The sequence below is a fragment of the Hemitrygon akajei genome, chromosome 4 (genome assembly GCF_048418815.1).
Source record: "Hemitrygon akajei chromosome 4, sHemAka1.3, whole genome shotgun sequence".
Lineage (NCBI taxonomy): Eukaryota > Metazoa > Chordata > Chondrichthyes > Myliobatiformes > Dasyatidae > Hemitrygon > Hemitrygon akajei.
In genome coordinates, this window is record NC_133127.1 from 180,299,726 (window position 1) to 180,325,911 (window position 26,186).

The 26,186-nt window shown below is 40.1% G+C and overlaps 1 protein-coding gene across 1 annotated transcript in view; it reads right to left on the reverse strand.

The window, feature by feature from the left end:
• Positions 1-26,186, reverse strand: part of oca2 (oculocutaneous albinism II) — a 509,488-nt gene that overhangs the window by 257,329 nt on the left and 225,973 nt on the right. The window lies entirely within an intron of this gene.

The window sequence follows — 26,186 nt, forward strand, 5'->3', positions numbered from 1 at the left end:
GGTCTCTTGGTGGCATAAGAACATAAGAAATAGGAGTAGGAGTAGGCCATCTGGCCCATCAAGATATTCAATAAGATCATGGCTGATCTGTCCGTAAACTCAGCTCCATCTACCTGCCTTTTCCCCCATAATCCTTAATTCCCCGACTATGTAAAAATCTATCTAACTGTATCTTAAATATATTTAGTGAAGAAGCCTCGGCGGCTTCCCTGGACAGAGAATTCCACAGATTCACCACTCTCTGGGAAATCAGTTTCTCCTCATCTCTGTCCTAAATCTTCTCCCCGAATCTTGAGGCAATGTCCCCTAGTTCAAGTGGCCTCCCTTTCTAGTCTCCTTGCATGGTCACTCAATTTTTGAGGACAGCCTGCTCTCAGCAGATATACAGCTGTGCCATATTCTTTCCAATTCTTGATGATTGACTTAACTGTACTCCAAGGGATATTAAGTGAATTGGAAATGTTCTTGTCGCCATCTCCTGACTTGTGCTTTTCAATAACCTTTTCACAGAGTTGTTTGGAGTGTTCTTTTGTCTTCATGGTGTATTTTTTGCCAGGATACTTACTCACCAGCAGTTGGACCTTCCAGATACAGGTGTATTTTTACTACAATCTGTTGAAACACCTTGACAGCACACAAGTGATCTCCATTTCACTAATTTTGTGACTTCTAAAACCAACTGGCTGCAACAGTGATGATTTGGTGTGTTGTATTAGAGGGGGTAAATACTTATGCAATCAATTATTTGGTGTTTTATGTTTGTAATTTAGATTACTTTGTAGAGATCTGTTTTCACTTTGATATGAAAGAGTCTTTTTCTGTTGATCAGTGTCAAAAAATGTCAGATTAAATCCTTTGTGATTCAATGTTGGAAAATAACAAAACAGAAACTTCCAAGAAGGTTGGATACTTTTCATAGGCACTGTATGCCGGCTAGTTGAGTTGTGCCACAGCAACAACCTTGCACTCAGTGTCAGCGAGACCAAAGAGCTGATTGTGGACTTCATGAGGGAGCGCAAACCAATCCTCATAGAGGGATCTTTAACAAATTTCATGACATATGCTAGTGATATTAAATCCAATTCTGATTCTGAGTTGAACTTCCACACTTTCACTCCTTTACCTCATGCTCCCCTTAAGTATTTCACCTTTCACCCTTAACCCATAACCTTTAGTTCTAGACTCACCCGACCTCAGTGGAAAAAAGCCTGCTACATTTACCCTCTCTGTACCCTTCATAATTGTGTACATAAAATCTCCCCTCATTCTTCTACCCTCCAGGGAATAAAATCCTAACCTACTCAACCTGAGACTAGAACTAGGGGACATTGCCTCAAGATTCAGGGGAGAAGATTTAGGATGGCGATGAGGAGAAACTGTTTTCCCCAGAGAGTGGTTAATCTGTGGAATTCTCTGCCCAGGGAAGCAGTTGAGGCTTCTTCACTAAATATATTTAAGATACAGTTAGATAGATTTTTACATAGTAAGGGAATTAAGGGTTATGGGGAAAAGGCAGGTAGATGGAGCTGAGTTTATGGACAGATCAGCCATGATCTTATTGAATGGTGGGGCAGGCTCAATGGGCCGGATGGCCTACTCCTGCTCCTATTTCTTATGTTCGTATGTAACCTTTCCCTGTAACTTGGGTCCTCGAGACTCAGCAACTTCTTTGTCAATTCTCCCTGTACTATTTCAACCTTACTGATATCTTTCCTGTAGGTGGGTGACCAGAACTTCACACAATACTCCTAATTCATCCTAGTCAACATCTTATACAAGTTCAGTATTACATCCCAACTCCTGTACATAACACTTCGATTTATAAAGGCCAATGTGACAAAATCTCTCAATGTACTACACAGCCGCAGAAAAATAAATTGTTGTCACATTCATATAGTTTGGATTTAACCTACATTGAGTACAACAATTCGTACAACTGATTTCAGACTTTTCTTACATTTATTATGTGCTGTGTCATATGACATGGGCGATCATGATCTTTTCATGACCATGATTGTTCATGGCAAATTTTTCTACAGAAGTGGTTTGATATTGCCTTCTTCTAGGCAGTGTCTTTACGAGATGGGTAGCTCCAGACATTATCAATACTCTTCAGAGATTGTCTGCCTGATGTCAGAGGCCACATAATCAGGACTTGTGATATGCACCAGCTGCTCATGCGACCATCCACCACCCTGATCGGGATGGGGGCGGGCAGGCAAGCAGCTGCTCCACCTTGCCCAAGGGTGACCTGTGAACTAGCGGATGGAAGGAGTACCTTACACCTCATTTGGTAGAGACATAGCTCCTCCCGGCCACTCAATTGGGACATTTACCATATCTTTTAAAAAATAAACCTTTGTCAATGTGAGTCAAATTTTATTTTACATAAACATTTGTATATACTTATGAGAAGATATACATAAACAAGGAATGACAGACAACCAATGTGCAAAAGAAGACAAACTACACAAATAAAAAAGTAATACGGAGAATATGAGCTGAAGCGTCCTTGTAAGTGAGTCTGTAGGTCGTAGAATTAATTCAGAGTTATAACCATATAACAATCACAGCACGGAAACAGGCCATTCCGGCCCTCCTAGTCCGTGCCGAACTCTTAATCTCACCTAGTCCCACCTACCCGCACTCAGCCCATAACCCTCCACTCCTTTCCTATCCATATACCTATCCAATTTTACCTTAAATGACACAACTGAACTGGCCTCTACTACTTCTACAGGAAGCTCATTCCACACAGCTATCACTCTCTGAGTAAAGAAATACCCCCTCGTGTTTCCCTTAAACTTTTGCCCCCTAACTCTCAAATCATGTCCTCTCGTTTGAATCTCCCCTACTCTCAATGGAAACAGCCTATTCACGTCAACTCTATCTATCCCTCTCAACATTTTAAATACCTCGATCAAATCCCCCCTCAACCTTCTACGCTCCAATGAATAGAGACCTAACTTGTTCAACCTTTCTCTGTAACTTAAGTGCTGAAACCCAGGTAACATCCTAGTAAATCGTCTCTGCACTCTCTCTAATTTATTGATATCTTTCCTATAATTCGGTGACCAGAACTGTACACAATATTCCAAATTTGGCCTTACCAATGCCTTGTACAATTTTAACATTACATCCCAACTTCTGTACTCAATGCTCTGATTTATAAAGGCCAGCGTTCCAAAAGCCTTCTTCACCACCCTATCTACATGAGACTCCACCTTCAGGGAACTATGCACTGTTATTCCTAGATCTCTCTGTTCCACTGCATTCCTCAATGCCCTACCATTTACCCTGTATGTTCTATTTGGATTATTCCTGCCAAAATGTAGAACCTCACACTTCTCAGCATTAAACTCCATCTGCCAACGTTCAGCCCATTCTTCTAACCGGCATAAATCTCCCTGCAAGCTTTGAAAACCCACCTCATTATCCACAACACCTCCTACCTTAAGTATCATCAGCATACTTACTAATCCAATTTACCACCCCATCATCCAGATCATTTATGTATATTACAAACAACATTGGGCCCAAAACAGATCCCTGAGGCACCCCGCTAGTCACCGGCCTCCATCCCGATAAACAATTATCCACCACTACTCTCTGGCATCTCCCATCTAGCCACTGTTGAATCCATTTTATTACTCCAGCATTAATACCTAACGACTGAACCTTCTTAACTAACCTTGTGGCAGTGAAGATATCCACACGGGTCACGAGCCTGACGGTCATAGGGTAATAACTGTTTCTGAACCTGCTGGTGTGGGACATAATGCTTCTGTACCTCCTGCTCAATAGTAGTACTGAAAAGGGAGCATGGCCTGGATGGTGGGGAGGGCTCTATGGAAAAGTGCCAAATAGTGGGGAGGGCTTTACCTGTGATGGACTGGGCTAAATCCACCACTTTCAACAGATTGCAATAAGTGAAACAGTTCTGAAAACCTGTTCAAAATTTATTAATAGTAATATTTGAAAAAGACAATTGAAAGCTAGTATTTCTAAATAGTATCATTATTATATCATGTATATCAAAATAGATATCAGAAGAACCACTTGCAAAGTCCTATCATTAACAATGCTAAGACAGCAGCTCACTCTGAATTTTTCCTTGCATTTCAAGAAATTTCTGGCATTTACAAGTTAATTTTTCACTAAACTCGGTAGAGAAATTTATAGCTGCTGCAGAACTGAAAAGGTGATTTTGTAAAGACAGACAGCATTAATTCTGTGATCCCATAATTAATTCATCTCCACCTGAGAGGAATAAAACATTAAATCCTAGTGTCACTGCATTTTGTTCTGTTCCCTAAATCCAGTTTCATTGCTGTTGACAGAGCTAATTTCATAGGCAGAGTAGAATTCACTGACTTTACCAGATAATGTGTTTAAAGCTACAATAATTTTTTCTCGACAATAAGCACATTGGACTAGATGAGGTGTGGCAAACCTTTATGAGAGTGTGTGCCCACGTTGGTAATAATCTTCTAAAAAAATATCTCACGTGTGTCATGGCAATTTTGAACAGAGATTATCATTGATTGATGAATTAGTAGCAATAATTATGGGTTATTTTTAAGGGGAAAAGAATGAAACCTGCTGCTTATTTATGCGTATTCACTGTTTTATTATGTAATTAATAATTATTTAATAAATTAATAATCAGAGCTAAATTGCAATAAATGAAGCAGTTTAGAAAGCCTGTTCAAAATTTATTAATATTAATCTTTTTAAAAGACAATTGAAAGATAACATTTCTAAATAGTATTGCTAATATAGCCATTTCCTATCCAAATACTGATATTAAAACATATCATCTAATATCACATATTCTCGCAATCAAATAGCTGGTGCTAGACTGGTGTGAGACGTTTCCGATGAAAACAACTCACTGCTCTCAGATTGTAAAAACTCATTTGCTGTTTTATTAGGTGGTAAAGACAATCATTATGTCTTTTTTTTAAATTATGGATAGAGTTTAAAGAAATGAAGAGCAGCATAGCATGCCAGGTGCCAACAACATTTTTCTGTATGCCTTCTTAGGCATGGATGCCACCCTTGGAGATGCTCAGGAAATAGAAACATAGAAAACCTACAGCACCATACAGGCCCTTCGGCCCACAATGCTGTGCCAAACTAATATTCACTTTAGAAACTAACTAGGGTTACCCATAGCCCTCTATTATTCTAAGCTCCATGTACCTATCCAGGAGTCTCTTAAAAGATCCTTTTGTATCTCCCTCCACTACCATTGCTGGCAGCCCATTCCATGCACTCACCACTCTCTGCATAAAAAGCTTACCCCTGACATCTCCTCTGTACCTACTTCCAAGCACCTTAAAACTGTACCCTCTCATGTTACCTATTTCAGCCCTGGGAAAAAGCCTGTGACTATCCACACAGTCAATGCCTCTCATCATCTTATACACCTCTGTCAGGTCACCTCTCATTGTCCGTCACTCCAAGGAGAAAAGGCCAAGTTCACTCAATCTATTCTCATAAGGCATGCTCCCCAATCCAGGCAACATCCTTTTAAATTTCCTCTGCACTCTTTCTATAGTATCCACATCCTTCCTGTAATGAGGTGACCAGAACTGAGCACAGTACTCCAATTGGGGTCTGACCAGGGTCCTATAGAGCTGTAACGTTACCTCTCAGCTCTTAAACTCAATTCCATGGTTAATGAAGGGCAATGCACCTTCTTAACCACAGAGTCAACCTGAGCAGCTGCTTTGAGCATCCTATGGATTTGGACCCCAATATCCCTCTGATCCTCCACACTGCCAGAGTCTTACCATTAATACTATATTGTGCCATCATATTTGACCTATCAAAATTAACCACCTCACACTTATTTGGTTTGAACTCCATCTGCCACTTCTCAGCCCAGTTTTGCATCCTATCGATGTCCTGCTGTAACATCTGACAGCTCTCCACACTATCCACAACACCCCCAACCTTTGTGTCATCAGCAAATTTACTAACCCATCCCTCCACTTCCTCATCCAAGTCATTTATAAAAATCACGAAGACAAGGGTTCCAAAACAGATCCCTGAGGCACACCACTGGTCACCAACTTCCATGCAGAATCCTGTCTACAACCACTCTTTGCCTTCTGTGAATAAGCCAATTCTGGATCCACAAAGCAAGATCCCCTTGGATCCCATGCCTCCTTACTTTCTCATTAAGCCTTGCTTGGGGTATCTTATCAAGTGCCTTGCTGAAATCCATATACACTACATCTACTGCTCTACCTTCATCAATGTGTTTAGTCACATCCTTAAAAAATTCAATCAGGCTCATAAGGCATGACCTGCCTTTGACAAAGCCATGCTGACTATTCCTAATCATATTATACTTCTCCAAATGTTTATAAATCCTGCCTCTCAGGATCTTCTCCATCAACTTATCAACCACTGAAATAAGACTCACTGGTCCATAATTTCCTCAGCTACCTCTACTCTCTTTCTTGCATAAGGGAACAACACCCGCAACCTTCCAATCCTCCGGAACCTCTCCCGTTTCCATTGATGATGCAAAGGTCATTTCCAGAGACTCAGCAATCTCCTTCCTCACCTCCCAATGTTGGTAATATTTCAGTTTATACATGTAAATAAAAGAGGAAAGTTAAACTTACACCATATTTAACTTTTGACCATCTCTTTGGTTTATAGATGATCTATAATCATATAATTTCTTATTACTTTGCCTCTCCCTGTGGTATTACTAATTATAGAAAGACGGGATTTGGAATTGAAACAAAGTAAGTCATTGATAAACATTTCCCAACTGTTCATAAGACAAGCTAATCCTGAATTCAAAATTAGCTTTAATTTAATGTTTGATTTAGATTTCAAGTTAAAGCATTCAGAGTTTGGCAAACATGACTGTATCAGGTTGCTTTACAAACCACCATAAACATCCACAGAAATATTTCTGATGCATCTGTACCAATACAGAATAGCCAGGCTTATAGAAACAGAAATATGACTCATGATCTGAATTCACTACTGGAGATACTCACGCAGGTCAGGCAGCATCTATAGAGAAAGAAACAGAGTCGGGTTTAATGACCTTTTGTCACAACTGGCTAAAACTAACCCATATATCTTTGGAACGTGGGAGGAAAACCCCTGCAGTCATGGGGAGAGCATACAGACTCCTTACAGACAGCAGTGGGAATTGAATTCCAATCATGATCGGAGGCGCTGTGAAGCCTTATGCTAACTGCCGGCTCCCCAAACACTTGGCAATCTAATTGAGTGCAGCTTGTGACCCAGGTGTTCATTCAAGAAAATGGGAGTTTAAAAGAAAAAAAAATAAGAGAGATTAAAAATTAGCCTTACTTGTCACATTTGTTGAAACAGCGAAACATCAGAGTTCAAAGTAAGTTTATTATCAAAGTAGAATATGTCACCATATACCATTTTCTTGTGGGCACACTCAATGAATTCAATAACAATAATAGAATCAATGAAAGACCACACCAATTGGGTATTGAACCACTGTGCAAAAGACACCAAGCTGTGCAAATAAAAAAAGAAAGAATAATAATAATTAATAAATAAACAACAATTATTAAGAACATGAGATAAAGAGTCCTGGAAAGTGAGTCCATAGGTTGTGGGAAAATTCTCTTTAAGATAATGGCTAACCGCTTGGAAAATATTTTAACTAAAATCATCTCTATGGATCAAACGGGCTTTATTAAAGGCCGTTATTCTTTCTCTAATGTTCAGAGATTGATGAACATTATATATTCACCATTATCTAAGCAACCTCAATATGTTATCTCTCTCAATGCAGAAAAGGCATTTGATAGAGTTGAGTGGCCATATTTGTTTAAAGTATTAGAAAAATTTGGTTTTGGTAATAATTTCAATAGGTGGATTCAAATGATTTATAAGAATCCTATTGCCATGGTCATTACTAATAATTGCAGGTCTTTTTTTTCACTTTCTCGTGGTACTAGACAGGGATGTCCATTAAGCCTTTTATTATTTAATCTTGTATTGGAGCCTTTAGCCATAACATTACGTGAAGCTAAAAATATTCATGGTATCTCTATGAATGGAACCATACATAAGATTTCTCTTTATACAGATGATCTTTTGGTTTTTATTTCGAATCTTGAGGAATCAATTCCTAATCTTTTGGAAACACTTAAAGATTTTGGCAAAGTTTCAGGACACAAACTTAACTTGAATAAAAGTGAACTGTTTCCACTAAATGCCCCTGTTGGTATATATAATGATATTTCTTTTAGAATTGTTAATACATTTAGATATTTAGGTATTATAATTACCAAAAAATATAAAGATCTTTATAAAGCTAATATAGTTCCTTTAATGGACTCCATGAAACAACTATTTTCTAGATGGAATCCACTTACTCTTTCTTTAATAGGTCATATCCATGCTGTGAAAATGATGATTTTACCTAGATTTTTATATATTTTCCAAAATATACTTATCTTTTTAACTAAAAAATTTTTTGATCAAACTGACTCTTTTATTTCTTCCGTTATTTGGAAAAATAAGAGACCAAGAATTAATAAGAATCATTTACAAAAACCTAAAAAGATGGTGGACTTGCACTTCCTAACTTAAGACTGTATTATTGGGCTGTGAATATCAGACAATTATGTTTTTGGTTATACTGGCTCGACAAGAGCCAAAAACCACTATGGGTTGATTTGGAATTAAAAGTTGTTAAACAATTTCAGTTAACTTCAATATTAGGAGCTCCATTACCTTTACAGCTCTCTAAAATTCCACATTTAAATCTTTACCCAGTTATTAAACAATCCCTACGGATTTGGGTTCAGTTTTGCAATTTTTAAAATTTTAAACAATTTAAGTTGTCTAGTTTTTTATTTCGAAAATTTTCATTTAAACCTTCAATAACCGATCCCATTTTTCTCCTATGGAGAAATAAAAGGATCCGTTCCTTTACAGATTTATTTTGCGATGGTCAATTGATGACTTTTGAAGAGTTAATTAACAAATATTCTCTCGCTCATACACATTTTCTGTAATATTTTCAGGTTAGACATTTTTTACAACAATATTTACCTAAGTTTCCATATTTACAAGAACCTGATTTGTTGGATAACATTTTGAAGTTGAATCCTTTAGTGAGAGGTTCCATTAGTAGAATTTATAATTTATTTATTTTACAAAAAGAGAACCTATCACTAACGATTAAACAAGATTGGGAGAGAGAACTTAATATGACCTTTGTTAATGAAGATTGGCTTCGAGTTTTAAAAAACATAAATTCTTCTTCTATATGTGCCAATCACTGTTTAACTCAATTTAAAACTGTTCACCATTATTATTTAACAAAGGAGAGACTATCTAAAATATTTCCTAGTATAGACAACTACTGCGATAGATGTAAAACTGAAGTAGCTACTTTGTCACATATGTTCTGGTCATGTTCTTCATTAAAATAGTTTTGGAAATCTTTATTTTCTACAATTTCTAAAGCTCTGAAAATTAATTTACAACCTAATAGACTGACTGTTGTATTTGGAATAGTACCGCATCATATTCAGGGTATTTGATCTTCAAATCAACATGTAATTGCATTTGTTACACTATTGGCAAGAAGGGCTATCTTATTAAAATGGAAAGATACTTCTGCCCCTACATTAATTGAATGGTTCTCTCAAGTGATGTTATGTTTCAGTTTGGAAAAAATTAGAAGTAGAACTTTTGATCCCCGATTCGATTTTGAGAGACGATGGGAGTCTTTTGCCAAATATTATCATTTAATTTGAATTATTTTATATGGTTTCCTTCCAATTTTATTTTTTTAAATAAATATGAATTGGCAGTTGATGACTCTTTTTCTTTATATATATATAGATGATGGTAAGACATATTGCTCCAGGGGTTGATTCCTAATGGGTTTTCCCCCCTATTTTTTCTAGTCAGTATTTTTTTTCTTAGTTAGATGGGGTTCTTTTTTTTCCTTCTTTTCCTTATATTTTTTTTTCCATTTTTATATATTATAATCAGCTTTTTTCTTCAGCTTCATTAATTGTATACATCAGGGGTGTCAAACTCATTTTAGGTCACAGGCCGGATTGAGCAAAATGCAGCTTCTTGCGGGCCGGATCAGTCGGACGCGTGCGAACGCAGCTTTCGTTGCCTCCGTTTTTTCAGCCTGCTCTCATGTGTCTCAGTCTCTGCTATAACTACAAAGTGTTTCGCTTTACAAATTCCGTTTCTTATGAAGAAGACTGCCGAGCAAGACTGCTGAATAAACACTAAAAACCCTGAAAACCTGGTACCTGAATAAACTCAGCATTAGCCATATCATACGCCATAGGCGCTTCGATTACTGGGGCCAGCTTTAATAGTAATTAGATATTATCTCGCGGGCCAAAGATAATTCCACCGCGGGCCGGATTTGGCCCACGGGCCTTGAGTTTGACATATATGGTATACATATTAATTTGTTGAAGTTTTGTATCATTTTATAGCTGTAGAAGATTTTGTACCAATAAAAAGATTCTAAAAATGAAAAAATGAACATTTCAGTGATGGGAGCAAGTGAAGTTGATTGAAGTTATCTCTAGTGAAATATGTTATGTACGTCAATGATTAACACAGTCTTGGAAGGAAGTGCAGACGGTAGCCAATTAGTGTGGCCAGTCAGGCTTCTGATGCCAACATAGCTTGCCAACTACTTACTGACCTTAACCCAGAAGCCTCTGGAATACAGGAGGAAACTGCAGCACCTGGAGGAAACCCATGCAGTATTGGAGAGAACTCACAACCTCCTTACAGACAGCTTCAAGAATTAAGCCTTGGTTGGTGATTACTGGTGCTTTAGAGTGATTGTACTAATCACTATACCACCGTGCCATCCCCATAGTGATACATTTGAATATACCACGATCCTGAAGAAATATGTGGGTGTGTTTGCTTTGTATAAATGGGACTGAATGAACATTTAGCCTGGAGCAAAGGTTTAAAGAAGATTAAATGATTTGCCTTGTAACTAAGCCACTACATCTATCAATGCTTCAAAAGGATATTGTGAATTGTCAAGTGTAGTATATTTTGAAACTGGAAGAATATTGATGACTCTTACTTGGTAAGCTTTAATGAATTTGCTACATCAAACTTTTTTTTCTATTGGAAATAGTTCAGAGGATGTGTAACTCGATTGGCTGATGGTTGGACTAAGCAATTCTCCAGTCTTGGCAATTTACTTGCAAACATTTTGTCACCATGCGAGGAGAAATTGTCAGTGTGCTGTTGATTGTGATTGTACCTCTGAATGCTTGGCCTTTACATACTTTTCAGTCAGCTGAATGGATATCATTTCAGCAACTTAATTGTGATGTGGGGAGGAAATCTCGTCGATGATTGGCAGTGTGGCCAATTTTATGCGTTGTGGTCAGGAACTCTGCCTGCATCAGCTTATAAATAGGATCAAGGTCTATGTGCTTCAATACCAGAATTGTTCGCTGAAAACCACACTTCTATGAATTCTCTTGCATCAGTCCTGAAACAATCATGTAGACCTTGATCCTGCTTATGACTGATACAGGCAAAATTTCTGACCACGACACATGAAGTTTACCACACAGCCAACCCATGATGAGATTTCCTCCCCACATCACAATTGAGTTTCCAAAATGCCATCCAATCAGCTGTTTGAAAAGTATGTAAAGGCCAAGCATTCAGAGGACACAAGCACCACACTGACGATATGTTCTCAAACGGTGATGAAACACTTGCAAGTAAATTACCAAGATGAGAGAACAACTCAACCCAATCTTTTTTTCTATGGGTACCTGGAGCTATATTCATCTGAAGAATATGCTTATCAATTCGAGTGCATTGTGGAGCAAGACACAGCAGTACTTAATAGCAGGGTTGATTTCCCACTAAACCATCTCATGTACCAAGTTCAGGCATGATATTGCTGAAGAGGTGAGGTCAACCATCCTGCCCTGACTAATTATATTGGAAACCCGCAAGTATAACCACGTTTAGGAATGACTTAGCTCTCTATTCGATAAATGGACAAGTGAACAATATTATAGACGTTGAAGGAAGAAGTAATATGAAAATATAGAACAATATGATTTACCAACACAATTAATAAAACACTGACAGTGATCAGGCCCATGATATTCAGCATACTGACAGATCATCTCATGTCATACAAGGTGCAAGATATATAGTTTAAAGATGTTGTGCAGAAATTGGAAGAATAACCTGAAACTATCTGAAATTGCCATTACCTTCCACCTGGCCCTAATCCACCTGGACAAAAAAGACACGTACATTGGAATGCTGTTCATAGACTTCAGTTCAGCATTCAACACAACCATCCCTCAGAAGCTGACTGGAAAGCTGAGCCTACTGGGCCTGAACACCAGGTGGGTCTCATCAGCAAGAACGATGAGTCAGCATACAGAGAGAAGGTGCAGCAGCTAACGGACTGGTGCAGAGCCAACAACCTGTCTCTGAATGTGAAAAAAACAAAATGAATGGTTGTTGACTTTAGGAGAGCACGGAGCGACCACTCTCTGCTGAACATCAACGGCTCCTCAGTAGAGATCGTTAAGAGCACCAAATTTCTTGGTGTTCACCTGGCAGAGAATCTCACCTGGTCCCTCAACACCAGCTCCATAGCAAAGAAAGCCCAGTCTCTACTTTCTGCAAAGGCTGAGAAAAGTCCATCTCCCACACCCTATCCTCATCACATTCTACAGAGGTTGTATTGAGAGTATCCTGAGCAGCTGCATCACTGCCTGGTTCGGAAATTGCACCATCGCGGATCGCAAGACCCTGCAGCGGGTAGTGAGGTCAGTTGAGAAGATCATCGGGGTCTCTCTTCCCACCATTACAGACATTTACACCACACGCTGCACCCGCAAAACAAACAGCATTATGAAGGACCCCATGCACCCCTCATACAAACTCTTCTCCCTCCTGCCATCTAGGAAAAGGCACAAAAGCATTCGGGCTCTCACGACCAGACTATATAACAGTTTCTTCCCCCAAGCTATCAGACTCCTCAATACCCAGAGTCTCAACTGACACCAACTTGCTGCCCTCTACCAAACCTATTGTCTTGTTTATTACTTATTGTAATGCCTGCACTGTTTTGTACACTTTATACAGTCCTGTGTAGGTCTGTAGTCTAGTGATGTTTTTTGTGTTGTTTTACGTAGTTCAGTGTAGTTTTTGTATTGTTTCATGTAGCACCATGGTCCTGAAAAATGTTGTCTCGTTTTAACATACCAGCAGTTATGGTCGAAATGACACTAAAAAGTGACTTGACTATAGGAAGAATCCTCTCCACATCTGTCAAGACCTTTCGTCATTTGATAGGTTTCAATGAGGACACCCTCATTCTGAATTCCAGTGAATACAGGCCCAGCGCCACCAAACACTCTTCATTTGACAAGCCATTCAATGAATCCTGCAATCATTTCTGTGAATCTCCTTTGACCCCTCTCCAGTTTCAGCACATTCTTTCCAAGATAAGGGGCCCAAAACTGCTCACAATACTCCAAGTGAGGGCTCACCAGTGTTTTATAAATTCTCAACATTGCAGTCTTGCTTCTCCATTCTAGTCCTCTTGAAATGAATGTTAACATTGCAGTTTGCCTTCCTCACCACAGACTCAACCTGCAAATTAACCTTTGAGGGATCCTGCACAAGGACTTTCAAGTCCCTTTGCACCTCAGTCATTTGTATTTTCTCTTCATTTAGAAAATAGTCAATTCTTTCATTTCTTTTACCAAAGTGCGTTCTACCTGCCACTTCTTTGCCCATTCTCCTAAACTGACCAGGTCCTTCTCTAGCCTCTCTACTTTGTCAAAACTACCTGCCCCTCCACCTATGTTCCGTATCGTCTGCAATCCTTGCAACAACGCCATCAATTCCATCATCCAAATAATTAACATATACCCAGGCAGTCCCCGAGTTACGAATGTCCAACTTACAAACAACTTGTTCTTACGAACGGCCTGCCATAAAGTCTATTATATTAAATTCATCAGCTCAAGGAAGGAGAACACTGTCCGCCATTTTAAGTCCGATCATGTTGCCGTTAACACTATGTTGAGTGTGTAACTTTGTATTTGACTTAAATTTTTCTTAACAAGATTCACCCTGACCCCCCGTTTTCCAGTCAGCACCGCCCCCACTTGTCCCATTTAACCTGTCTCAGTGCGGGTGGACTTTAAGACCTGGGGGAGCTCAGGACCCGCTGCCTATGGCTGCTACTGAATCCGCAGTGTTTCTGTTCCATTGACTGAAAACGATCAGGATTGAAAATAAAGTGGAAATAATAAAGCGATCAGAAAGAGGTGAAACGCCATCGGTCATTGGAAAAGCGTTTGGCTACAGTCGGTCGACGATCGGAACAATTTTTAAGGATAAAGTGAGAATAATGGAGCATGTGAAAGGCCCTGCCCCGATGAAAGCAACAATTATTACTAAGCAACACAGTGGTTTAATCATTTGCAAGTTCATTCAGAAAATGAGGAACTGGGATTGTACGGAACCAAAGTAGAAAACAGCAACAAGCCGGCAGACTTTAATATAAAGGTGTTGATTAGCAGTGTGTACATGGATGAGTAAATTAATATGGTCACAGATTATTCAAGAATAAGTCATTTACCTTGACAAGTTCAGCCACACATGGTTCTTGGGAAGTATCAAATTGAAACCCTCCTCTGGCAAGGTTTTACAAACATAGGGTAAGGTTAGTGAATATCGTAGATAATCATCTTGCCATAAGACCATAAGATGAAGGAGCATAACTAGGCCATTCAGCCCATCGAGTCTGCTGCACCATTCCATCATGGCTGATGTATTACCACTCTCAACACCATTCTCCTGGCTTCTCCCCGTAACCTTTGCATCAAGAAGCTGTCAACCTTTGCTTTGAATGTACAGGCAATGATGTGGCCTCCACAGCCATCTGTGGCAATGAACCCCAGAGATTCATGACCCTCTGGCTGAAGAAATTCCTCCTCATCTCTGTTCGAAAGGGACGTCCTTGTATTCTGAGACTGAGCCCTCTGGTCTAAGACTCCCACACTATAGAAAACATCATCTCCACTGCCAGGAGAGCTGCAGAACTGATACAATAACAACATTCGGCGGGCATTTGGAGAGACACGTGAACCAGCAGGAAATAGAAGAATACAGACCAAGCATAGGCAGATGAGTTTAGCTTAATTTAGCATCATAGATGGTACACCCATGGTGGGCCAACGGGCCTGTTCTTGCATTGTATTCTTCCATGATTCTATGTACCAACTCAAAGCATAAAAATAAATTCATTGGAATTCTAATTCTTCTGCCAATTTTCCTTGAGCTGCTAAACCTATTACTAGTGGAAACAATTTCTCCTTACGTGCAGCATCAAAACTCTTCATAATTCTGAGCATGTATCAACTCAGACAGTTGAACTTTATACACCATTAAGCTGTCAGGATGCATCAAGAAGACACTGGGGTAGCGTAGCGGTCAGCACAACCCTTTACAGAACCAGCTCTAAAATGTGTCATGGTTCGATTCTCGCTGCGGGCTTTAAGGAGTTAGCATGTTCTCCCCATGACTGCATGGGTTTCCTCCAGGTGCTCCGATTGCTCCCACATTCTAAAGGCTTACAGTTAGGGTTGGTGAGTTGGGAATATGCTACGTTGGCACCATAAGGCATTTGCTGGCTGCCCAGAACAATTCTCCCTTACTTAATTTGACACAAACAACATACTGCATTTCACGGCAACACAAACAAAGTGCTAGAAGAACTCAGTAGGCCAGGTAGCATCTAGAGAAAAGAGTCGACATTTCAGGCCAAGACCCTTCATCAGGACTGGAAAGGAAGGGGAGAAATGTCAGAATAAGAAAGTGGGGGGGAGGGGAGCAGGAAGTACAAGGTGGTAGGTGATAGGTGAAACTGGGAGAGGGGGAGAGGAGAATTAAAGAGTTGGGAAGTTGATTGGTGAAAGAGATAAAGGGCTGGAGAAGGAGGAATTTGATAGGAGAGGGCTAAAGACCATGAGAAAAGGGGAAGGGGGAGGAGCAACAGAAGGAGGTGATGTGCAGGTAAGAAGAGAAGGTGTGTTTTGATGTACATGTGAAAAAGCCAATCTTTATCTTTAAAAAATCTTTCTAAAACATGCAGACAAGAGTCCATGTTTTCCCTGGCATGGGGGAAATAATTGGAAGAATAGTCTGCTAGTTTGTATAAAGCTCCCTCTCAGTCAGAGATGGTAGGGGAGAGAGGCACAAGAGACCACAGATACTAGAATGTGGCATAACAAAGAAAGCACTGGAGGAACTCAGCAGGTCGGGCAGCATCAATGGAGGGAAATGGACAGTAGAATGGCTGAGACCTTTCAGATAAACTGAAATGTCAGAGAATAAAACAGTTATTCAGAAACAACCATAACCCAGGTTCAGAGCTTTTATTGTAACTGCACTATAGTGTTCAAACTCATCTGGAAGAAAATATTATGTGCTCCTAATGTAACCAGGTAAAATCTACCCAACCTTGTTGTCCTCTGTCCTTTGAATAACAAGCAAGCCCTTAAAAATATTGTTGAATAATATCTTTTTTTTCCTCTTTCCAGATAATTTAAGGTTCAGCTCATTTATTATTTCTCACAGGCATTCAATATATGTGGACCAGGTATTTTAAGAGCTTGCATTTTTATTAATACAAGTGCCAACACCATTAAATTCAGATTCTGTTTTCTTGATGACCAGCATTAGCATGAAATAATGCACTCACTGAATCAAAATTTATGAACTAGATTACATGTTATACATAGCTTATTTATAGAACAAAGGAATTTCTTGCAAGCTGGCGCCACAGTTGTAAGCTGTCACTATCTATGTTCTTAAACATGGTCATCTAGGCTTTTAATTGCAAAGCTTCAATGCTGAATTTCCCATGGGTTCAACTAACCATTCGTTAAATATTCTGTGGTTGTCTATTATGTCGGGTACTCCTGATGCGGCCTGCTCTATATTGGTGAGACCCGTCGTAAATTGGGGGACCGCTTCGTCGAGTACCTCCACTCCGTCCACCAAAGGTGGAATTTTCCAATGGCCAAAATTTTTTAATTCCCATTCCAGTTTCAACATGTCGGTCCACGGCCTTTTTTTGTGCCGTGATGAGGCCACCCTCAGGGTGGAGGAGCAACACCTTATATTTCCGTCTGTGTGGTCTCCAACCTGATGGCATAAATATTAATTTCTCCTTCTGGTTAAAAGAAATCATCTTCCTCCTCTTTTCTTCTATTCCCCACTCTGGCCCTTCACCTCTTCTCACTTGCCTATCACCTCCCCCTGTGTCCCCTCTTTGTTCCCTTTCTCCAATGGTCCACTCTCCTCTCATGAGAGATTCCTTCCTCTCCATTCCTTTACCTTTCCTACCCACCTGGCTTCACCTATCACCTTCTAGCTGTTCTCATTCCCTCGCCCACCTTCATATTCTGTCAATATCCCCCTTCCCTTTCCAGCCCTGAAGTAGGTTCTTGGCGTAAAACATTGACTGTTTATTCATTTCCATAGATGCTGCCTAGACCTGCTGGGTTCTTCTAGCATTTTGTGGGTGTTGCTTTGGATTTTCAGCATCTGCAGATTTTCTTGTGTTCATGTTTGTTCTTACAAAAATAAGTTGGTTACACCACAGTTCTTCTGCCTAAGTTACACCAGGTAATATGAGGTAGGAAGTGGGTGAAAGCACCATCATGCATATTTGATTTTTACAATCATATATGAATTTGTACAATTATGAATAATTCCAATAATTAAGGGTCATTTGGATTGGTACATAAAGGAGAGGAGCTTGGAGATACGTGGGTAACTGGGACTAGGAAGGAAGTTCACTGAATCGATGTGACATTATTCCAGCAGGGTTTTCTCATTACTGCCTACAGTTTTCCTTTCCATTAGAGGGTGGAAGATCAAAGGCTGTTAAGGGCAGAAAGCAAACATTCAACTCATGCTAATCTGTGAGGTAATGTTAGCTTCTTGGGGGAAAAAAGACAAGTGTTACTGTTAAAAATCAAGGAAGACTAATTTTGTCCAAAAGCATTATTCAAACATGTTTTAAAACCTCAGTTATAGTCATCTTGATGTTTAATCCAAGCTGACTCTCCAATGTAGTCCTGAGGCTATGGTGTCCAAAGATGAGGGGATTGTAGTCTTGTAAGTATTATTTAGAAAAGAACAGTAAAAGAAAGTAGGGTCTTGGTCAATATTTATCACTTTATCAACATCACTAAAACAGATTAATACCAAAGAGACTGCATATGCAGGAGTCTGGAGCAAAAAATACGAACAGCTAGAGAAATTTAGTAGTTCAAACAGTGTCCGTGGAGGAGAGGGATGGTCAACATTTCAGTTTGAAGCCCTGCTTCAGGACCTAATGCAGTGTTTAGATCCAAATCGGCAACCATCTTCTTGTCTTTACTGATGCTGCTTGACCCACTGAGTTCCTTCAAGCTGCTAACTACAACAGAATGAATGTCTGCTAGTTATCTCATCGTTGTCTGTGCATAACTAATTAAAGAGTTTCTTCCATTGCAATGCTGATCATGCTACAAACACACTCAGTGTCCATTTTGTTTAGGTACTCCTGTATGCCTGCTTTTTAAGACCAGATGACCATGAGGCATAGGAGCAGAATTAGGCCATTTGACCCATCGAGTCTGCTTCACCATTTCATCATGGCTGATCCAATTTTCCTCTCAGTTCCAATCAAGAATCAATCAACCTCTGCCTTAAATATACATACAGACTTGGCCTCCACAGCTGCCTGTGGCAACGAATTCCACAGATTCACCACTCTCTGGCTAAAGAAATTTCTCTGCATATCTGTTCTAAAAGGACACCCCTCTATTCTGTGCCCTCTGGTCTTAGACTCTCCAACAATAGGAAGCATCTTCTCCACATCTGTCAAGACCTTTCATCATTCGATAGGTTTCAATGAGGACACCCTCATTCTGAATTCTAGTGACTAAGGGCTCAGAGCCACTAAACGCTCGTCATTTGACAAGCCATTGAATCCTGCAATCATTTCTGTGAATCTCCTTTGAACCCTCTCCAGTTTCAGCACATTCTTTCCAAGATAAGGGGCCCAAAAGTGCTTACAATACTCCAAGTAAGGTCTCACCTGTGTTTTATAAATTCTCAACATTGCAGTCTTGCTTTTCCATTCTAGTCCTCTTGAAATGAATGCTAACATTGCATTTGCCTTCCTCACCACAGAATCAACCTTCAAATTAACCTTTGAGGGATCCTGCACAAGGACTCTCAAGTCCCTTTGCACCTCAGTCATTTGTATTTTCTCTTCATTTAGAAAATAGTCGATTCTTTCATTTCTTTTACCAAAGTGCGTTCTACCTGCCACTTCTCCTAATCTGTCCAGGTCCTTCTTTAGCCTCTCTGCTTCGTCAAAACTACCCGCCCCTCCACCTATCTTCCATATTGTCTGCAAACTTTGCAACAAAGCCATCAATTCCATTATCCAAATAATTAACATATAACGCAAAAAAGAATTGCTCTCAACACAGACCCTGTGGAACACCACCAGACACCAGCAGTCAACCAGAAAAGGCTCCCTTTATTCCCACCCTTTGCCTCCTACCAATCAGCCACTGCTAGAAACTTTCCAGTAATACCATGGGCTAGTAGCTTGTGTAACATGCTGTAAGGTTTCGCTGATAATATAACGGTTTCCCTGTAGCAGCAATGTTTGGGTTATGACTAGAGATGACAGGGCTTGAAATGCTGTTGTTCTTTCTTGTGAGTCCGGAAGAGCGATTTTCGCTGCCTTTTGCTGGGGGAGAGATGAGGAGAGAAGATGCGAATGGAAAGAGTTGGTAGACCGCCGGTCGGGGTGGACTTGGTGTGAGGGTCCGAAGGGCAGCGACGATCGGAGGAGGTCGATGGTGGACGATCAGCTTATCAGTGAGCTCCAACATTGCGCAACAGACTGTTTAATAAGATTGGGCCATTTTTTTTCTTTTTTCTTGTTTCTTTACTAACCATATAGTCAAAGTAAGAATTGTAAAGCTTAATCGTTTAATCGCACATTGTGTATTGTCTGTTATTTCAGGGTACTGATTTGTAACGGGGACACATCGCACAGCATCCACCCAAACAAGATTTCTTAAGTTTGGCTGGACTGGGGGGCTATGGCCCCCTATATTAAGCCGCTTGATGAAGTGAGAGTTACACTTGTTTAGCAGCCTTATGTGTGGCACCTTGTCAAAGGCCTTCTGAAAATCCATATACACAACATCAACAAATTCTCCTTTGTCTATCCTGCTTGCTATTTATTTAAAGAATTCCAACAGATTTGTCAGGCAAGATTTTTCCTTGAGGAAACCATGCTGACTGACTATGGCCTATTTTATCATTTGCCTCCCAAAACCACATCCTTAACAATCAACCCCAACATCTGAGGTCAGACTAACTGGCCTATAATTTATTTTCTTCTACCTTTCTCCCTTCTTGAAGAGTGGAGTGATATTTTCAACTTTCCAGTCTTCTGGAACCAGTTCAGAATCTAGTGATTTTTAAAAGATCATTACTAATGCCTCCACAATCTCTTCAGGTACCTCCTTCAGAACCCAGGGGTGCACACCATCTGGTCCAGGTGGCTTATCTATCTTGAGACCTCTCAGTTTCCCAAGAATCTTCCTCCTAGTAATGGTAACTTCACACATTTCATGCCCCCTGACACTTGGAACTTCCACCATACTGCTAGTGTCTTCCACAGTAAAAACTGATGCAAAATACTTATTCAGTTCATTCGCCATTTCCTTTACTACTTCTCCAGCATCATTTCCAGAGGTCTGATATCCATTCTCACCTCTTTTTACACTTTATGTATCTGAAGAAACTTTTGGTATCCTCTTTAATATTGTTGGCTAGCTTACATTTGTATTCCAGCTTTATTTTCTTAACAACTTATTTAGTTGCCTTCTGTTGGTATTTGAAAGCTGCCCACTAATTTTTGCTCTATTATATGCTGTCTCTTTGGCTTCTATATTGGCTTTGATTTCTCTTTTTAGCCATGGTGTGTCACCTTACCTTTAGAATACTACTTCTCCTTTAGAAAGTATATATCCTGTTCCTTCTGAATTGCCTCCAGAAACTCCAACCATTGCTGATCTGCCTTCATCCCTGCCAGTGTTCTTTCCTAATCAATTCTGGTAACTCCTCTCTCATGCCTCTTTAATCCCCTTTATTCCGCTGTAACACTGATACATCTGACATTAGCTTCTTCTCAAAATTCAGGGAGAATTTGATCATATTATGATCACTTTCCCCTAATGGTTCTTTTACCTTAATCTCTCTAATCAATTCCTGTTCATTACACAACACCAAGTCCAGAATAACTGATCCCCTAGTGGATTCAAACACGAGCTGCTCTAAAAAACCATTGCATGGGTGTTCTAGAAATTCCCTTATTTGGGATCCAGCACCAACCTGATTTTCCCAATCTATCTGCATATTGAAATCCTCCATGACTATTGTAACATTGTCCTTTTGGCATGGATTTTCTACCTCCCATTGCCATTTGTAGACCACATCTTTGCTACTGTTTGGGGTCTGTATGTAACTCCCATCAGGGTCTTTTTACCCTTGCAGTTCCTTAGCTCTATCCACAATGATTCAACACCTTCCAACCCCACTTCACCTCTTTCCTATGATTTGATTTCATTTTTTAACCCTTGAACCCTTGAACACTACCTCACTTTTTTATATTTATATATATTTTTTTCTGGTTTTTGCACAATTTTTAATCTATTCAATATACGTATACTGTAATTGATTTACTTATTTATTATTTATTTTTCTTCTATATTATGTATTGCATTGAACTGCTGCTGCTAAGTTAACAAATTTCACATCACATGCCAGTGATAATAAATCTGATTCTGATTTTACCAACAGAGCATGCCTCCCCCTCTGTCTTTCTGTCTGTCCTTTTGGTACAACTTGTATTCTTGAAATTAAGCTCCCAGCTATAAGCTTCTTTCAGCCATGATACATCATACATGGCCAATCTGTAACTGTGCTACAAGTTCATCTATTTTATTCGGTATACTATACACATTCAAATATAACACCTTCAGTCCTATTTTCACCCTTTTCAATTTTGTCCACCTTTTATGTTGCAACTCATCCTGTTGACTGCAATTTTTTGCCCTATCATCAGCCTCTCCCTGCTAGGAGTCTCCCTACACGTTGCCTCTGTTTGTAAACCAACTACCTAATCTTCAGCATTATCACTCCGGTTCACATCCCTCTGCCAAATTAGTTTAAACCCACCTGAACAAATCTAGCCAACCTGCCCACAAAGATGTTGGTCCCCCTGGGGTTCAGGTGTAACCCATCACTTTTGTACAGGTATGCCTTCCCCAGAAGAGATCCCAATGATCCATAGATTTGAAACCCTGCCCCCTGCACCAGTTCCACATCATTCACCTGCTACATCATTCAATTCTTACCCTCACTGGCATGTGGCACAGGCAGCAATCCACAGGTTACTACCCTGGAGCTCCTGTTTCTCAGCTTTCTACCTAGCTCCTTAAAATTTCTCTTCAGGACCTCCTCACCTTGTCTACCTCTGTCATTGGTGCCAATATGTACCTAGACTCCTGGCTGCTCACCCTCCTCCTTGAGAATGCCATGGATCTGATCCAAGACATCACTGATCCTGGCACCAGGGAGGCAACGTTTCATTCTGTGTCTCTATCGCACCCACGGGATCACGTCTCTATTCCTCTGACTAAGGAATCTCTTATCAACACTGCAGTCCTCTTCAGCTCTCTGCTCTTCTGAGCCACAGCACCAGACTCAGCGCCATAGACCTGGTCACTGTGGCTCCCCTTGTAGGGTCATCCCCCTCAGTAGTGTCTAAAGTTGTGTACTTATTACTGAGGGAAACAGCCGCAGTTGTACTCTGCGCTGGCTGTTTAATTTCCTCCTTCTCCTGACAGTCACCCAGTTACCCATCTCCTGCAACCTAGGGGTGACTACCTCCCTGTAATTCCTGTCTGTCACCACCTCATTCCCCAGTATGAGTCGAAGTTCATCGAGTTGCAGCTCCAGTTCCTTAATATGTTCTCTCAGGGGCTGCAGCTCGTCGCACCTGGTGCGGATGTGTTTATCCCGGGGACTGGACATCTCCCAGACTTCCCACATACCACACACAGTACAAAACACTGCGCCATTCTCACTAATCTACCATGCCCTAACAGATGAGGAATGAACAAATAAGAACAGAGAGAGAGCAATTTACAAGACCAAGTACCTCACCCAAACCTGATCTCACCTAAGCCCGATGAGCCAAAGCCACTTCAAACACTGGCACACTCCAAATGAATGGCCACTCCACTGGGCCTTGAATTATTCTTCCAATGAATCCCTCTTGCTGATTGGTTGCTCCTCAGCTCAGAGAAACTGCAGCGAAATCTGTCTTTGAAATCTCGATCGCAATCCTGATTAAAAGGAAACTCTTTTTATGCAGCCCTAATGGGAATTATCTGATTATCAAGTACCTAATCAGCCAATCATGTGGCAGCAACTCAATGCGTAAAAGCATACTGATATGATGAAGAGGTTCAGTTCTTGTTTGGATCAAACATCAGAATGAGGAAGAAATGTGATCCAAGTGACTTTGACCGTGGAATGCTTGTTGTTGCCAGAGGGGGGCTGTTTGTGAATTTCAGAAACTGCTGATATCCTGGCATTTTCACAGACAATAGTCTCTAGAGCAGAGGTGTCGATCTCAATTGCACATGGAGCCAAAACTCAAAGCACACTTTAGGTCGTGGGCCGAACAGGATAAACATTTATTGAACACACTAAAACTAAACATTTTTTGAACATAAATATGAATAAAAACAGACAGGAATATTATTCCGAAAAAAATAAACTAAAACTTTAAATAGCTTAAATATTTTGCTCTCCATAAAAATATCTCCTTTCAGTATTATACAAGTTAGAAATATGAGCATGCTGCAAAAAAACCCTGAAAATATAAATAAAATTTGTGCTTTTCAGCAAAAGTTAAAACAACAACAAATCAAAACACTCAGTTTTCTTTGCTCTTATGCCATTTTGTCAGAGCTGGATGCTTGGCATCTTTTCTTGGCAATAAGTTCGTTTAGGTTTGGTGTAAGGTTCTGTGTTGTGGAGATTCTCAGGATGGACTGCAGGTGTTCATCAGTGAGACGACTCCTGTGTGATGTTTTCTTAATCTTCATCACTGAGAAAAGCTTCTCACACAGATATGTGCTACCAAATATGCACAAGGTTCGAGCCGCATGTAGACGGAGCTGAGGCATTGCTTCAGGAATGGAGCGAATAAACTGTACGGGCCCTGCAGTGTCATACTTTGCCTTTAGTGTCCCATTACACTTCAGCTCTATCAGCTCCATCTAAATCTGTACAGGTGCAGTTTCCACATCGACGGCAAATGGGTTGCGAAGCAGCTCGAAATTAATTTTTTGTGCTTCAAAGTCACCAAAGCGCCGTGCGAAGAATAGCGTTGTATACAGCAACAGACGCTTGACGCGGGAATGTTCCCGGGTAGCCTATCGGCAGCTGTTGCGCTGCATTATGGGATCTGTAGTTTGTGTGTTATCAGCGCTTCATATCGCCAGGCCATTCATAATTAAAATAATAGATCTATCTAAAATGATCTCGCGGGCCGGATATAATTGTACGCCAGGCCGGATATGGCCCGCGGGCCTTGTGTTTGACACCTATGCTCTAGAGTTTACAGAGAATGGTGCAAAAAGTGAAAAAAAAGCATCTAGGGAGCATTAGTTCTCTGGGCAAAATATGAGAGGGGTCAGATTTACAAAATACTGCTGCTGCAAAACAACATATTTCAGGACAAAAGCCAGCAATGTTAGACATGATCCTGATTCTGATTCTGAGAATCCCAGACTGGTTCAAGCTGGCAGGAAAACGACCGTAACTCAAATAACCACACGTTCCAGTAGCGATGCGCAGAAGAGCATCTCGAAGCACACAACATGTTGAACCTTGATGTGGATGGGCTACAGCAGCAGAAAACCATGAACGTACATTCCTGCTGATGAAGGGTTTCGGCCCGAAACGTCGTCACTACCTCCTCCCGTGGATGCTGTCTGGCCTGCTGAGTTCTGCCAGCATTTTGTGTTTTTATTTATTTCCAGCATCTGCAGATTCACTCGTGTTGCCTTTGAACATACATTCAATGGTCACTTTATTAGGTACCCCCTGCACCTGATGAGGTGGCCACTAAGTTTGTTTTATGCACCATAAAGCATTTTGAAATACTGAGGCAAGAGGTAAAAGACACTATATAAATGCATTTTTGTTCTGATTTTGCCAATGATTGTTTCTATATCAAAGAGACATCAGCTCTTAATCCTTATTCCCCTGGTTTCAAACCTCTGCAGGTTACAATTACTGGTAAACATCTTAATAGTGCTTTTCCAATGAAAACCTTACTAGAATACAAACTTCAAAAGAATAGGATTTAAAATCATCTGTGTCAACCTCCTTACAGTTCACAATATAATAACTTTATCTTAACTCAGAGGTATTATTCAGATTAAACCCAAACACAACCATAGTATTATCATATTTTTCCTATTAGTATTCTCTACTGCAGATACTTTATCATTACATTTCTTTCCACTGGTGCTCCACTCTGCACCCATTTACAAATCTGTCCTATTCTCTAACACACTAGTAATTTGTCAAGGTTTTCTCAATCATATAGATCACAGGTTGTGCAGAAAGAGAATGGTGAAGAGTTATTTGTGGTCTTTTCTCCAGAATAGAATAATGTACCCATTTAACCTTGCAAGGGAAAATACATTCATACACATTGCCATGGAGTATTAAACTACAACATTCCTCAGTGTTTCGCTGAGCATAGTTTTGAATTAATTTACAAACAGTTTTCCTAGGAAGGGTGCTCCAATTACAATCAATTGTTTTAAAGTCATAGAGCACTGCAGCATAGAAACAGGTCCTTCTGCCCATCTAGTCTGTGCTCAATTGTTATTTCTGCCTAAACCCATCAACCTGCATCTGGACCATACCTCTCCTACCCAGGTACTTATCCAAACTTCTCTTAAATGTTGAAATCAGCCCCGCATCCA